The following is a 17,170-nucleotide window of genomic DNA, read 5'->3' on the forward strand; positions in this document are numbered from 1 at the left end:
AGCTTTGTAAGTCCTAATATAAAAAAAAAATTTGTCCTAAAATCAAAGTGAGATGAAAAACTAACTCATTTTGAGAAGAAGAGAAATGATCTGTCTTATTCAGTACAGGTGCGCTAAGAAGCAGGAACTGTCATGGACCATGATACTCTGCCTGTCTCTAAATAGTGCCTAGAATATAAGGTGCAAATATGTTTTCATAAACCATAGTTTCCAAAGATGTTCATGATTTCTTTGTCATTTGTAGTTTAATATATTAATCCACTGGTTTCTAGATAGTCCAACAATCATTATGCTTACAGTATTAGTAGGCAGGCAACACTGGAACGTGCCTATTAATGATGATGATTGTGTTTTTTTGTACCAAAACTAAGATATTTTTCTGATTTAAACACACAAAAAGGAAAAGTGTAGAAATTTCAATGACAAACAAGAGGGTTTTTATATTTGTAATAAAGTTTAAAGACTTATGCTTCCTATGAATAAACTAGTGAGAGTATAAAATTTCTATTGATATAGCACATGTGATACATATTATGCATTTATCCCCTTTGTAACTACATTGAAAGAGAAATAAATTAATTCTGGAATGTCACTTCGTCACAGAAAAATAAGCCAAAGGGATATTTCTAAATTTTTATTTTGTGTACCTTTCCATTCTCTCCCATATTATTATAAAACACCATTTTACCTGACCAAAGCATTTTATTATAAAATGCAAGATAACTTTATAATTAATTTCAAAGGATGCATCCAAGAGGCAGCTAAATATGCTCATGGGTCTAATCCAACCATGGCTTCATTGCTGTTAATTGTACAACATTAAATTTAGAACTGAAAATTCTCTATTTTTGGATGGCTATAATTTTATCAACCTTTCTTTGGTTCTCTTATTATTTTTAGTTAAATACAAAATATCTTACAAGCAAATTCTTCTCTTTCAGAAAATAGGACTCCAGAGTTCAAAGAATTACTATTAGTATAAACACAATTGCCTTCTTAAATACAAGGTAAAGCAATTTCTTGTATTTTCTTACCCAATTCCAGAATAATACAATATTTCATCCCAATTTTATAAGTAAAATCATTCTAATTTTATCTTAAAACAAAAAATAAGAAGCTAGGGCATAAAGACATACTAAAAGTATTGTGTATATCTTCTAAAAAATGTCAGGAAACTTATAATTGTAGATCTTAAGAAAAAAGTATACTTTCTTTCCACATATAAAACCAGAATGAGTATTTGTCACCTAGAATGAAGATTTCTCTCCATCTTTCCTGTGCTACTAGAAATGATAAAGACACCAGGGGGTCAGTCAAAAAATCATATGCAGAGTGATAAAGCATTACTTGACAATTGCTAGCTATGAAGGACTTAGGCTTATATATCTTTTATGATTCTGCAGGGATTTTTTGAAAAATACCACAGCCATGTAGAAAAAAAATATATTGAGGGATGTATATTAATATTTCAGGAAAAAAATCACACAGATAAGGTTTCATTTCACAGATAAAGTTAAAAGAATCACTGGATGTGGGATCAAGCTTATAGAAAAGGAATATTCATTTTAGAAACAAGAGATGACTACAAAAGAAACACTTACATTGGTGGTGGCAGGAAGAGTGCTGAAGCTGGGTAACACATGTGTAATTATCTGAAGGCCAGTCCATCATTAAAAAGTCATTTGAACCCCTATATACCTCTGAAAGGTAATGTTAACTAAAACTCTATCTCATTCTAGTACCAAACTACTCACAGAGCTAGATAGGTGAACATCTTTGTTGTACATATAGTACATAACCAAATGATTTCTGGTAATTTACCAATCATACTCTAAGATTCTCACTACTTAGGAAAATGAGAATTAGATCTAGAAGGATTGCCACATCCCTCTCTTCATAATTATTTGGTTCAAAAACCTCCTTAGAATATTTTGGAATTTGGAGAACAGATGCAAGTCAATAACGACTATGAAAAAGGCAAATAACCAAAACACAAATAAAATAATGACCAAGCAAGACCCATCAGTGAGTTGTATGAAGTCTGACTGCTTTGTAGTGTATCTAAAATAGAATGGTGACTTTTTCCTGGTTTTGTCTTAATTCTAAACATATATAGGCACACAGACCCCAACAAAAAGCCATTTAGCTATTTTGATGGGACTGTAAATTTTAGAACTTGGGCAGTTAGGTTTTTAATTACTTGATAGAATAGACTCCCTAAACATCACTTTACACAATTAGAATTTCATGAAATTTTGTTAAATTGAATTTAATTCTTTGACCATTACTAAACTGCACTTGCTTTAATGAGGAACATAATTATGAATTTAGATGACATATAACTGAGTTTAAAATACACACAAAAATGTATTCATTGGAAACCACATTAGAACATTTAGAGAATTCATTGAAAATAGTAACTTAAAATTCATCTTCACCATCCAAATGGGCAAATCCTTAATACTTAAATTATTTTCAATATAGCCCCTACTGGAAAAGTACTCTCATTTTACATTGTTTTAAGAAAAGAAGGAAAAATTGTTTCACATACGTTTTGTATTATTAGCATCAAGAAAAATGCTATCATTCACTATTACTAACAAAGCCAAGAAAAAATCTTGCTGGGGCCACAGCTCTAGTAAAGAGAATAGGGTGCTTACCTTGGAAGCACTGGACCAGATTCAATCCCCGGTATCCCAGATGGTCACTCAGCATCAACAGGAGTAATTCCTGAGTGCAGAGCCAGGAGTCATCCCTAAGTATCATCAGTTTTGGGAAAGAAAGAAAGAGAGGGGGGGGAGGGAGGGGAGTGGAAGGAGGGAAGAAGGAAGGAAGGAAGAAAGAAAGAAAGAAAGAAAGAAAGAAAGAAAGAAAGAAAGAAAGAAAGAAAGAAAGAAAGAAAGAAAGAAAGAAAGAAAGAAAGAAAGAAAGAAAGAAAGAAAGAAAGAAAGAAAGAAAGAGAAAGAGAGAGAAAGTGAAAAAAGAAAAAATAGAAAGAAGGGAGGGGGAAGGAAGGAGGAAAGAAAGAGAGAAAGGAAAAAAAAGAGAAATAGAAGGAAGGAGGGAGGGAAGGAAGGAAGGAAGGAAGGAAGAAAGGAAGGAAGGAAGGAGGGAAGGAAGGAAGGAAGGAAGGAAGGAAGGAAGGAAGGAAGGAAGGAAGGAAGGAAGGAAGGAAGGAAGGAAGGAAGGAAGGAAGGAAGGAAGGAGGGAAGGAGGGAAGGAGGGAAGGAGGGAAGGAGGGAAGGAAGGAGTGAGGGATGAGGGAGGGAGGGAGGGAGGGAGGGAGGAAGGAAGGAAGGAAGGAAGGAAGGAAGGAAGGAAGGAAGGAAGGAAGGAAGGAAGGAAGGAAGGAAGGAAGGAAGGAAGGAAGGAAGGAGGAATGGAGAGAGAGGGAGGGAGGGAAGGAAGGATGAAGGAAGGGAAGAAATTAACCTTGTTGAAATATTTATATGTATTACTAAAAAAAAATTGACATATCTGAGTTCCATCAAAAGCAAACCATACTTCTGTTTTGTTTTGAAGTGATACCCGAGATGCTCAGGGGTTACTTCTGGCCAGTTGGCGATGTGCTCGAGACAAACACAGTACCTGCTGTATTTTATCTCTGGCCCCAAGCAAGCCATTCTTTGCCTCAGTTTTTGATGATTACACTAGAGCGAAGGGTAATTTATGCCCACACAAACACCATTATTTTAGCAAGGATAAGATATAAACAATAACAGTCATAAGAACAAGTCACAAAGAGGTGTCCATAGAGACTCTCAAATGATATTATGAAAATTCAAGTGTAAAGATGGGGTCAGGAGATTATTCTTCTTAAAAAAGTGATATTTTTGCAAGACCTCACCTTTAAAGAAAGGGATTTTAATGGTGTGTGTGTGTGTGTGTGTGTGTGTATGCAATGTACATTAAGACAACATGCCAAATAGAGAATAATGTGAGAAAATAACAGGTGAGATGTAAGGCAGGTAGTGAAAAGAATATGTACTTAGCTTCAGAGCCTGCATAGTGTGTAAAAAAGAACTATGGGGCGATAAAGCGGTAGCTGGTGGAGCATTCTGAGACCTGACATGGACTGTAATCATCAGGCTTGAGATGTGGAATAACAGAAAGAGAGCTGTGCTTTAGGAAATTTGTTCTGGCAGCAGTGTGTAGGATAGATTGTAGGATGTAATGCCAGTTCAACAGCTCAGCAGTAGCACCTAATTCATGTGCCACTGAAAATCGACCTGTGTTCTACCTACATCGTACAATGGAAAGACGCCCACCTCTTTCTAGAATATCCCAATCAATGGTTCTATACTTAAGGGGTGTGACGCTGGCCTGGTAACAGAATGATAACAAAAAGTAAAGGTAGTCCCTCACTTCTGAACTGGAGCATTTAAGAGGATGCTCTAACTCCCACTCCATTTCAGTTTTAAAATCTGGAGGCTTATCAGAGCAATGTACTTAAGTCATGTGAGGTTTTTTTAGTTATGTCACTGATGGCAGCTTTCTAATTATCATATCTCTCAAGGTGGCAACTGATAGGAAAAGTCGATTTATAATTGAAATTTTCAGAGAGCAAATAAAACCCAAATGGATATTTGGGCTCTCTGATTTCTAAAATTAGCAGGTTTGGTAAGAGCAAGGAAATATTTAAAACTAAAATTATGTGAAGTCTAAAGTCGATGCTAAATTTAGTCTCTAAAATGAGGAGAGCTCTGCATCCCTGAGGTTTAAATGTTGGTTTTTGTTTGTTTGTTGTTTCATGAGCTTACTAAGGAATTTTCCTTAGGGTAACTTCTGCTTCCAGATGAGCCTCATTCAATGGCTCAGACTATTAAGTATTATGTATAACAGAAACTTGTTTTTCCCTCCCCAAAATATATTACAATGTTGGAAGAAGATAATCTTATTTTAACAGAGAGGGAAGAAAATCAATCAAAGAGAATGGAAGAAATTTTCCTTTCCTTTTTTATCTTTGCTGCCTAGGGTGAAATGAAATTGTTTGCCTGTTATCAGATCAAGTGCAGATGTACTTTTAAAAGATTAGCTTTCTTGAAAGATTTTATCAGGATCACAAGAGTGAGGACATGGGTTAAGGTACATGCCTTGCATGCTGCTGACCTGCTTTGATTCCCTGCACCGTATGGGCCCTTGAGCATGGCTGGATACAACCCTGGAGGCCCAAAGCACTGTGTGTGTGGTCCAGCAATCCCCCAGCTCTCCAGAACATAGCAGCACTGCATCTTTGGGCTCTCCTTTGAACTTCTGCCAGGTTTGCCCCTGGCCCCCTGCTTACTGCTTGAACAACTCCTTCACCCTGACCCTGGGACAGAAAAACCATGCAATCAGGTAGTGCCTCATTTCAGAGCACTGCAAATGACCTCAGAGCTTAACTCCCTGAAATTTCCCCAAAAATTCTTGTTATCCAAAGCCATGAGTGGATTTTTTTTTTTTGGTTACATCAGATTCACTAAGCTCATCTGTCTTTAGCTTTGTTATTCAGTGGCGTAGTTTGAGGACTCACATGTTGGTGATAGACTGAGTGACAGGGAGATGAGGATTCATAAGAGTCTGCACAAGACAAGCTCCTGGTGATGTCTACAATGACACCTTGCCAGCCTTACTAAGGCATCTGTCACACTGTACTTAAGAGCTTCTTAATCTGCACAGTGTGGGAGAAGCAGAGGAGCTAGGCCCTACCACCTGAACGTGGGAGAGCAGGAGTTCTCAGGCAGAGCTTGGCTTATGCTCTTTACAGGAAAAGGAAAAGTCTGGGCTCTGTAGGTCTGCTGTTCATCTCACTGAAAGGAATGCTAAGAGAGGACAAATAATGAAATAGAAACATTTTATTGGGGATCTATGAAAGGAGAGAAAAGACAAAAGAATCCCATGAAGTAAAGGAGAAACACACTCCAATTTGGAAATTTGGATGACTCCAGAATGAATGGCATGAAGTGAGGAGAAAAGCTTGTGCACCTCTGGGAATGGAGAGATAGACAATACAGTAGGTGGGGCACTTACTTTACATGCCGCTGACTAGGGTTCAGTCCCAGACATCCCACAGGGTCCCACAAGCCCTGCCAGGAGTGATCCCTGAGTGCATAGCCAGGAGTAAGCCCTGAACATAGCTGTGTGTGACCCCCGAAACGATTATGCACCCCAAGCTGAAATTAGGGTAGCTGCAAGAAGGAGTGCTAAGGATGCAAGGGACTACAGAATGGAGCACATGGAGGGACTTCAGGAAGCTGATTATACAGACCTTTCCATGTGGTCTTAGCCTGGGCTCTCACTGCAGATGAGAGTTCCTTGCTAGGGCATGGTCAAGGACTTTGAGCTCAAGGGATGTTCATCCAGAATCATATTTAGGGCCTTTGCTGCTGCTGAACTGTCTCCTGAAAGGTCCAACCTTATGAACTGGGTAGGATTATCTAACATCTTTAGCCTAGAGCCGGAGAAGGTTAATTTTTTTTCAGATCATATTGTGGTTTTATAGTATCCTGAAGGCATAGTCAACACTTTTTTATCATGTGACATGCTCACATATGCACACACATATTGCTGACTGCTTACTTTACAAGGAATAAAATCCTTTTTATTTTTCCAGGAAGCAACCATCCGATATTAAAGGAGTTACATAATTGAAACCTGACTGAGCTTTGAAACTATTTTTAATCATCAGAGCCTTCTCTTATCATGAAAGAATCTCTCAAGCTCCATTACTTGTGGTAGAAAACAATGGCAGTCTTGAAGACCTAAAAGCATGGAATTTAAAGAGAGAATGTTGAGAACTAATCAGGAAAGAATTGCAGGGCACTCTTATTCATAGATCCACTTAATGTCAAAAACTGTAGGGGGAAAAAAATCTAGGACTAGATTTAGTACACTTTCCTTGTCTTTATTTAGGGGTAAAAATCAATATTACATTTTGAGAAGCCATTTTAAAAAATCTGATGCCGCTAAGTATTCTTACCTTTGACATTGGTTCTTCATTCCTCTGTCTTGTATATGCTGGTGACATCCACATTTATAAGTTCAGTTCAGATCCCAACTCTGAAATAGTTATTCACAAATGATGGTTATCACACAAATGTCTGGACACATTTGATCTTTTGCAACCTCCTGTCAATTTGATTCTCCTTACGTTGTAGTCTGTGCTTATTTTTCTCCCTATTACTCTCATTGGATCAAAACCATTGGAAGTCCTGGGCTATATATGTTTCTGTATTTCAATATCTCATTCCTGATGCATTTAGTTTGTCCAGATAGTATTTCTTGAATGAATTATTAAATAGGAACTGAATAATTCTGGAAAACACCTTTATAGATTATCGAAAGCAATCTTCTCTTTAGTCATTGCCATTTAAGATGAAAGACTTCACAGAATTACTTCCAGTCACAGCCCTTCAGTAACCGTGTATCTACTTTTATATTATAATTTACTAAGTAACTTTGCCTCTCATGATACTGGAAAGTATAAATAACTTAATATTGCTTTCTTTTTAAAGAATTATAAATGGAGCATCACTTTTATAAAAATGTTGCTAAACATGTACTCAAAGTAATTCTGAAAAGTGTGATATAAAATGTTTTTAATCTCATGTACGTGAATCAGTGAAAGCTAAGATTTGCCTCATAAAAACTGTGTCTCGATAACTTGTGGAAAAACTGTAAAAATTTAGATGGGAGCAGCACTAAAAGTACTCACTCATTTTAGTTACTGTAGAGAAGTCATTAATTATTCTAATTCAAAATAGATATACAATATCTAAAGTATACCTATTATTTTCTGCATCTAATAAGTGGATTTTTTTTTTGCTTTTGGGTCACAACTGGCCCCATATGTGTGTATGTGTGTATGTACCTATATATATATATGTATATATATATACACACACATATACTCATATATATACACACATATACTCATATATAGATATATATAAACCTGCTTATCAATAAGGTTATTAACATAAAAATTAACAAACTTATTAAAATATCTTTATGTGTTGAGAAATTTTAGGCTCTACTCTCAAAGCAATTTTTATACTGTAAAATGCAGTTAAAACTATTTTAAGTACTCCACTTTAAAACCCACTTAGGAGCTGGAGTGATAGCACAGCAGGTAGGGTGTTTGCCTTGCACTCGGCCGATTACCAGCATCCCATATGGTCCCCTGAGCACCACCAGGAGTAATTTCTGAGTGCAAAGCCAGGAGTAACCCTGTGACATCAGTATCAATTGATACTGGTACTGATATTACCCTACATCTGCATTAAATCTAAAACTGATATTACCCTAAATCTGCATTTAGGGTAATACTAGAAAAAATTACATAATTTTATAATTATATAGCTCTCCTTAGTAGAAGAGATTATGAGAAATATTTTCTTTCATACATTTTGAATTTCAATTTTTAACTTAAATTTAATTTTAAAATATTTTAACTTTTAAATTGATTGCTTTTAAATTGCTTTTAAAGAGATGTCAGACTGACTTAAGTTGAAAACGTAAAGTCAGATCATTTTCATAAAAAAGTTATCTGTTTTGTGATAATAATAATCTCAGATTCCTATAAAGGTCTTCACTTATAGACAGAAATGGTAACTTGTCAAATGAAAATATAGAAAAAATGGCTTGCTTTCAGGTCTTTCATTCATCTCTATGTCATAAAATATCACATTTTCAGTGTTTCTTCATTGTTTTATCTATGAATGGTAAAAGCATTGCTGTCATTAAAATATACATGTGATATAATTTTATGTGCAACAGAATTAATTTCCAGCTCATTTCAGAAACATTTCTTTTGCTAATAATAATCAGCCACCAATTTAAATTTGCAAAGTAAATTTTCAATTTTTAATTTTCTTACAGAGGGAGTTACTATATTTATCTTTGGCTTTTGTAGTTGATTATCAAAATGTATGTTACATTGAGCTTACTCCAAGATAAATGTGAACAATGGCAGATAGTGGAACAAGTGCTTTTATTCCAATGATTAATCTTGTTTGCCACAATATTTGTTTCCATATAGGAATGGTGGTACTTGATATTACGCTCTAACTCAAAGCCCAACTTGCTTTATACTATCAATTTAGTAACATACGTTATGCATTTTGGTAATATTAGCAAAAACAAAAAGACATATAAGAGCCGAGAGGCATTGTGCCAGTAATTTACTGTTAATACTGACTTTTCAATTCTAATTTTCTGTGTATCTAAAACTCCTAATTAACTGATCAGTAACATTTTTTTAAAAATACAGCTTTTTTGGATACAAAGCCAATAATTATTTAAAATCATATAAATATTATTTTGGTAATTAGTATATATATAACTACAAAAGGTCACATTCCATTTCCACTCTACAGGGTCAGTCAATCAGGAAACAAGGTAGAGAAAGAGTATTATTAAACATATAAGCAGGAGACTAGAAAATGGTGAATTAATGTCCTATAAATCCACCTTGTCTTCAATGTCCATAAGAACCAGCTTACATAGGAATAGCTTACAAAAGAAAATAGATATTTTGGATAGGATGCATTTGATTCACGTCCAATCTACTTTAATTCTACTGCAAACTTCTGGTCAAGTATTCATTTTACATGCCACCTTTCTTATATAGATTTTTCAGAGAAGAACATAAGGGAAACTGGAACATTTTTTTCCCCAACAGCTCATATCCAGAGGAATTTACTAACTTTAATTTTGAATCAGCTCAACTACTTTTGTGTCAATTTCACTCAGTAATTGAAAAACATGTATTTTAGTAAAAAAAAATTAAATTTTATTCATAAAGCAAAGACTGTCTATTTTAAGTTTCCTGAAATGTAAAATAAATTTAAGACAATGTAATTTGAGTCCAGAGGTGGAAACTTTGGAGTACTGTGTGACCAAATTTAACTCAATGTCTTAAATTTTTATCATTTATTTTTCTTTGTCAAAAAGCTTTATTCTTAGATTAATTTTTTCTCATGCTTGCAAAATGACAACTGCACTGCAATTTTAGTCATCATATCAAACTACCATTTTATCCATATAAAGAATAGTATTTTATTACACAGTAATTTAAAACTCTTGGCTTCAATCTGTTTGGACTAGATTAGTTCACCTGTCCACTTCTCAACCCATCGTCCTATGTATGAAGATTGGAAAATTGGGATCAGCAGTAAATTAGACTTCAGGGAAAGTCTTTCTCAGAATGCATTAGTCCTGCAATATGCTGTTAGATTGGAGAGGAACTGCATTCTGAAGACACAATACAAATATCAGTATTTATTAGCACCTTCTAAAAGTTTCCAAAAGCTATTTGTTAAATCTGGGGCTGGAAATACAGTGGGAAGGGCACTTGCCTTGCATGCAGCTGGCCTGGATTTGATCACTGCCACCACTGATAACCCATATGTTCCCTTGAGCCCCACCAGGAACAATCTCGGAGTACAGAGGCAGTAATAAATCCTGAGCATTTCCAGTTGTTGCCCTTTAAAACAAAATGAAAATGCACACACAAAAAGATATTTTTAACAATAAATGTATTCTCTCAATTATGTAGGGAAATAGGTTCATAATCAGAAAAGCAGGGTCTATTAATCCTATACAATTTGGGGTTGTTTTTTCCCTTTAGCAGCTGCCATCTTGAATATTATTAGCAACCTTATAAAAATTTATAAAACTGATTTCTAAGTTTCTTTGAAATCTAGTGCACACACTTCCACCCCTACCATACACACACATACACACACACACACACACACACACACACACACACACACAACATGGTAAAATCCCAACCACCAGTATCTCAATGTAACTACATTTTGTGGGGAAAAGTCTTCAAGTTGTAATTAAGTTAAAATGAGATCATTGGAGTGGGACTCTAATGCAGTATGACAATTATCCTAATGAAAAGTGTAAGAGACATAAGGTTCCTCACAAAAGAAGGGCCCTGTGAAGCTTGCCAGATTGACCAATTGACAAAAAAGGCATAAGGAGAACACAACCCCAGTGGCACTTTGATTTTGGACTTCCAGTCACCACACAATCAGAAAAATATATTTTCATTTTTAAGCCAACTTTTCAGTGGAATTACTGCAGCCCTAGAAAATTACACAGAGGAGTGATTTGCTTTCCTTGCTGTTAAATATGTGATTAGAAAGGGTGGGGTCAAGGTGATTTTATTTTGCGAGTACTTCTGTGAATTATATAAACACAAGGGATGTATAAAAACAAAACTAAACACAGTATCCTATGTGGGATCTTACTGAGAAGAAAATATACAAGAAGAAAATATACATACAAAATAAAATATTAAAAATTTTTAAAATATATTTAAAAAATGCAGATAGATTCAAGCTTCAGAACATCAGAGCAGTGAACAAACTCAGAGCTAAGGAGCCCCTCCCCTGGCAGGGTGAGGGAAGAAGTAGAGGATGAAGAGAAAAATGAAACAGCAGTCTAGTTACTAGATATAACTATATATTAAAGTTTTTCACAAATTTAGATTTATACCTGCACTGACTGAGAGTCAAAATCGGGCTAAGACTTTGTTGACCTCAGCGCAGTGAGCTGGAAACGCCCTTTCCTGTGAGGGTTACACGACAGGGTTGCAGTCTCAGCTCTACCGTGACCTTGCCCTCACCTTACACAAGTTCACTGTGGTACTGAAATATATGTAGCCACAAACAGCACCGAACTAAAGGCAGATTCTCCAACACAGGAATCCCACATTGAATCTCCAACTTAAAAGGGAGGACCCGAAGTGCAAAGGCCCTAGAGGGGTTCAATATGTGCCATCCCCTACTACATCAGAACGAAATATACAGCTGAGACACCAAATGTTTGTCCTCAGACCACAGGAAGGATTAGTTACCCACGTAACTGACAGTTGCCATTCCACAATTTACAGCAGACAGCAGATATACCAGAGGTAAGCCACACTACTCAAGCAGTGAGTCAGAGCAGCCATTACCCTAACTGAAAGTGGAAAATACAAAAATCCCTAGCCCATTAGCTATGAATATCATCATGCTGTTTTCTTGTTTGTTTGTTTGTTTGCTTTTTGGTTCACACCTGGCTATGCACAGGGGTTACTCCCAGCTTTGCACTCAGAATTACTCCTGGCGATGCTTGGGGGACCATATGGGATGCTGGCAATCGAACCCAGGTGAGCTGAGTGCAAGGCAAATGCCCATCTGCTGTGCTATCACTCCAACCTTGAAGATCATCATGCTGAATAACTTGTTGGGTACACATATGAGAGAACCCAGGGAGAGTCCAGGCAAAATAGAACATGGTATTATAGCAGCCCCAGGGCACTGATTGCCACAAACCTCCTGTTGTTATCTTGATGTATGCAACTCAAAACCCTAGGCACCAGTTTTTGGTAAAGAATTTCTTTATTTTGATTTAAGGGTCCCACCCAGAATTGCTCAGGAGTTACTCCTGACTCTGCACTCAAGGATCGCTCCTGACTGGACCTGGTGAACCATATGTGATGCCAGGAATTGAGTCCAGATGAACTGTGTGCAAAGCAAGCACCCTACCAGCCGTACTCTCGTTCTGGGCCCATAGGCACCATTTATTCTTGCAAACGTTTAATACATCCTCATGAGGCATCTATGGTAAATATGCACAATGAAATATTAAACAGCTATAAGAAAAGATGAATCTTGCAGTGTAATTGCTACTTGGAAGGAACTGGAGGGCATTGTGTTCTCTAAAATAAGTCAGAGGGAGAAGGACAAATAATATACGACCTCACTCCTATGTGGTTTATAGGAAAACATTACAGAGTAACAGACTCCATAGTCGATGGGTCTGGTTGTGTTTCACTTAATCAATGGAACAGTAATGCTACCATAAGTTTTATAAAGTTTGCTCTGATAGAAGACTATTAGTATTCCTGGCAAACGACATGTTCTTTGAGGACCAACTCAATGAACACAGCAATGCTTTCTCTCTAATGTGTTTTTACTGACTCACCATTTCCCGCACTCTGGGAAATGCCTTTTTTCTTTCATTGTTAAGCACTATCTCGCTATTTCATGTTACCATAGCCCCAGTCCTTATAAAATATAAATGAAATATTTTTCACCTGATGTAAATTGTGACTGCGAACACCTAAATAATTAGAGCCTGTTACTGTGAAATAAAATAATCGTCAAACAATGCTGCTTTTTAAAAATAGTCTGATCATTGATGGTGGAGAATGGGCACTGGTGGAGGGATGGGTACTGAACATTGTATGATTAAAACATAACCACGAAAGTCTGTAAAGTCTGTAACTGTACCTCATGGGGATCCATTACAAAAAAATAATTAATTAATTATATTTTAAAAAGTAGTCTTTTTCCTCACTTCCCATGAAAGTTAGGTTGGTTTGTTGCTGGAAAAAAGAGAAAAGGCAAAGTATCTGCTAAGAATCTTGTCCCAAAAGAGACATTGTTAATTACACCTAGTCCTACGTAGAATGAAAAATCACAACTAGCTAGAAAGATGGAGGGAGACAAAGTTACTTCTTACATAAAGGAACCCAAACCATTACCTTCTTTTACTTGCTGTGCAGGTGTGAGGACTTCTTTCCATAGCATCTCAAAATTGTTTTGAAAATAACCCAAAGAACTTTGAAGTCAATATTTCAAATTTAAAGTATAATAAATGTAAAGGAATTTTAATATTGCCACAATTATATTTTGTTGATTTACTTCTGTTTTATTGTCGTGTAAAAGTTGCCTGAGAAATCTACTTGGAGATTGTCCACTGAATTAGAGTGAGCAATATTCCTTGATTTGGGACTGTTTTTGCAAGTTATAACAAATCTCCCATCTGTAAGTTACTGTGAACAAGACATTTAACAACTTGCCTTGCACTATAGGGCATTTGCCTTTATGCAGCCCGTTGGCTTCAATTCCCAACACCCCATTTTGTCCCCCAAACCCACCAGGAGTGATCCCTAAGCACAAAGCCAGGAGTAAACTCTGAGCAGCAATGCTCTGTTTGGCCCAAAATAATAATAATAATAATAATAATAATAATAATAATAATAATGATAACAAATTTAGAAAATGGAAATCAGTCAAGATTTTTGGTTTGCTTTTGTTGGGTAGAAGGCCGATTCACTCCATGAGGTGCTCAGCTATTAATCCCATGAATAAGTTCACTGTCACTGTCATCTCGTTGCTCATCAATTTGCTCGAGTGGGCACCAGTAACGTCTCCATTGTGAGACCTCAGCTAAGAAACATAGAAATATTTTCCCTAATGATTGGATGCAAAGGAAAGGGACCTATTTACAAAAAATATTATTTGAACGGTTATTTTTCTCTCTAAACCTGAAATTGGATTTGCATAAATTATGTGTTAAACTTTTAAGTATCACAGATGGAATAAATGTTATTAAAGGATTATTGTCCAAGGCCTCAACAACTTTTTGCAGTATTTTTGTATTTTGGGTTTGGTTTGAGACCATCTCCAGTGGTTTCCATGGGCTACAGCTGGTTCAGTGCTTCAGATCTGCTCCTGGCAGTGTTTGGGGGACCACATGATGCTGGGGATTGAGGGTGGGGCTCTCGTACGAGCAGCATGTACTCCAGCATTCTGTGCTATCTCCCTAGACCCCTCAACAGTTAAATAGTTCTTTTACAGTATGGTTCTCTGAGGACAGTATGATTACTGTTTGCTATAATTTTTAAAACACTTGTCTTGGCTTTATTTTTAGTGTTTTTTAATTTATAAGTGTAATTACTAATAGTCACACTCTTGCTGACTCTATTTCTAATATGTGTTTTCAAAACAGGGTGGCAGTTTGATAGCCTTTTATCATCTCATATAATAATGGATGTGCTTGAGAGAAGGATATTCCCCACGGTGTAGGTGTACAATACTGAAGCAGTAAACACGGTACAATGTAAGTGAAACTTTTTGTGCTATAGAAGTCAAATATCAATCTACTTTTGCATGATCTGGCAAGAGAGCTGTTAACTTTTCTCAAGTAAAAAAGATTTGACATAGATAAAAAGTGTTTAGTCTCTAATCCCTTAGACACTCCTTCTGTGACCTTAGGGACAAATATTTATTAACCATTAGCCAGTCATCAGTAAAATAAATGGCTCTCTTCTTTAAATGATCAAATATTTGGAGGAGAATTGAAAAGTCTCTGACAATTTTTGCTGTATTTCATGACATTAGATTTTCAGGTTTATAACCCTTCTTGGTTTCATGTTGTGGCATTATCCTATCTTATTAACTAAAATTCAAGTTATTCCTCTCTCAGAAAACTAAACTTGAACTATCAGAACCTTATTATATTCAAAAATTTACTTTTAAGAAATTGCTTACAAAATAGCTGCTTTATATTTTAAATGATGATGAAATTAAGTTGAGCCAAAGGGGAAAAGTAATCTTTTAATAAAGTTTCTCTAGAACATCCTTCCAAAAACTATCAACTAGAGTAGGATATGATATCATAATATCATTTGGGGGGGTCACAGTTAGAATACAGCTGATAAGGTGTTTACCTTGCACCACGCAGACCCAGGTTTGATCCATGACACCCCAAATGGTCCCAGAGCCTGTTATTAGTAATCTCTGGGCACAGAGCTAGGAGCACGGACTGAGTATGGCACCCAGACAAACAAACAAACAAACAATATAAATTTTAAAGAAGTGTTCTATCAGAGAAAATATATCAGTAGACCTTGACATCTATGAGATTATTCATATAATGAGTAATTTGTAGCAATGTTTCACAAAACAAGTTTTCAAAGCTTGACTAGTCAAACTATATAATTTTTACTTTAACTGATACGAAACAATTATTTATTTCAAAAATACATTTCAATCAATAAGTTGTCTTCTGCTGAAGTCACAATTTAATTTTCCTAATCTATCTATCTTCTCAATTCTTTGCATCCATCATACTTGAAGTTAGGGCTTAACAGGAAGTCAGTATATCTGTATGAATGACAGGATGAATTAAGCATTACAATTTGACAAGTAAATCTAATATTATATCAGTGGAGTTTTGTGTGTGTGTGTTTATGTGTGTATATAATTTAGACTTTGAAGCACAGATAGTATTGGTGATTTACATCTCTAATTCTTTTTTTTTTCCCCATAATAAGCATATGTCACTTTGCTACTATGCTGTTTTTCACAACTCTATTATATATTCACTGATTGGATATACTTTTCACTAGTTTATTTTAGCATATAAGAATAAAAAGATAAAGCAGACTGAACAACAGATTAAAGTGGAGGAGGGGAGAAAAATCATTAAAATACTTCTTAGTTACATAAGAAAAATATTTATTTTTTCTTAATATAGTCTTTTATCGATTTTTTAAGAATTACTACCATACTACATAGTGTCAATTAAAATATGTCTCAGGGGTTAAAATGGAGTAAACACAACAAATTTAATTTTGGGCACACTGAATTAAAATTTGGAATTTGGTAAGTTGTGCAGATGAACAGTTATGGTTCTTGATATGCTAGGGACAAATGAGAATTTTTGAATGAAGTTCTGGATTGCTTTGTTTTCTGAATTTTCTTATTTGTTCTATAAATAGCTTTAATTTTCATTTTAATTTATCTAATTTATGTACTTTCCTACTTGATTCACAGTCATTGGTATCAAAATAATTAAATAATTAATCACTGCTGCTAGAATAAAATATAATTTAATATGAAATGCTTATAAAGCTTTTGAGATATTATTTTATTATTTCTATATAAACATAAAGATTTTCTGATATTTAATTCCCTAAAATGTGATAAATTAAGTTTTCTTAAATTATCTTAAGAGTGTGCAAAGGCAATTTAGTAATATATGTTTACAATTCTTAATATTTTCACCAGCAAATTAAGCTTTTAATTATCTAAAGTGCAGGTAATAAGATGGAAAAATATGAAAATACAGATCTATTTATAAGTACACGCAATTGTTTAAGTTCAGTAGATAAATAAGCCATAGACACAGAAACTCAATCCCTGGCATCACATGAGTCCCCTGATCATATTAGCCATATCCCTGGAAACCCAACCCCCGCCCTGCACTACAAGTTGTCTCCCGGAAGGCCCCCAGTATGGCTGAATTCAAGCACTGAACCATCAGTCAGGGTCAGCAGAGTACCACTGGGAGTAGGCCCTAAACTCCCTAACACTACCTGTTCCCCTCCCCCACAAAA

The 17,170-nt window shown here is 35.6% G+C and overlaps 1 protein-coding gene across 4 annotated transcripts in view; it reads left to right on the forward strand.

Annotated features, from left to right (window-relative positions):
- Nucleotides 1-17,170, forward strand: part of FUT9 (fucosyltransferase 9) — a 208,300-nt gene that overhangs the window by 135,695 nt on the left and 55,435 nt on the right. For 2 of the 4 annotated variants that reach the window (XM_055137264.1, XM_055137262.1), the window contains exon 3: nucleotides 14,779-14,889. The exons of 1 other annotated variant lie outside the window; for it this stretch is intronic. The gene's annotated coding sequence lies outside the window, so the exon portion shown is untranslated. Of the gene's footprint in view, nucleotides 1-12,395; nucleotides 12,606-14,778; nucleotides 14,890-17,170 lie in introns of all 4 variants that reach the window. One more of the 4 variants, XM_055137263.1, reaches the window with a different exon arrangement.

The sequence above is a fragment of the Sorex araneus genome, chromosome 4, assembly GCF_027595985.1.
Source record: "Sorex araneus isolate mSorAra2 chromosome 4, mSorAra2.pri, whole genome shotgun sequence".
Classification (NCBI taxonomy): Eukaryota; Metazoa; Chordata; class Mammalia; order Eulipotyphla; family Soricidae; genus Sorex; species Sorex araneus.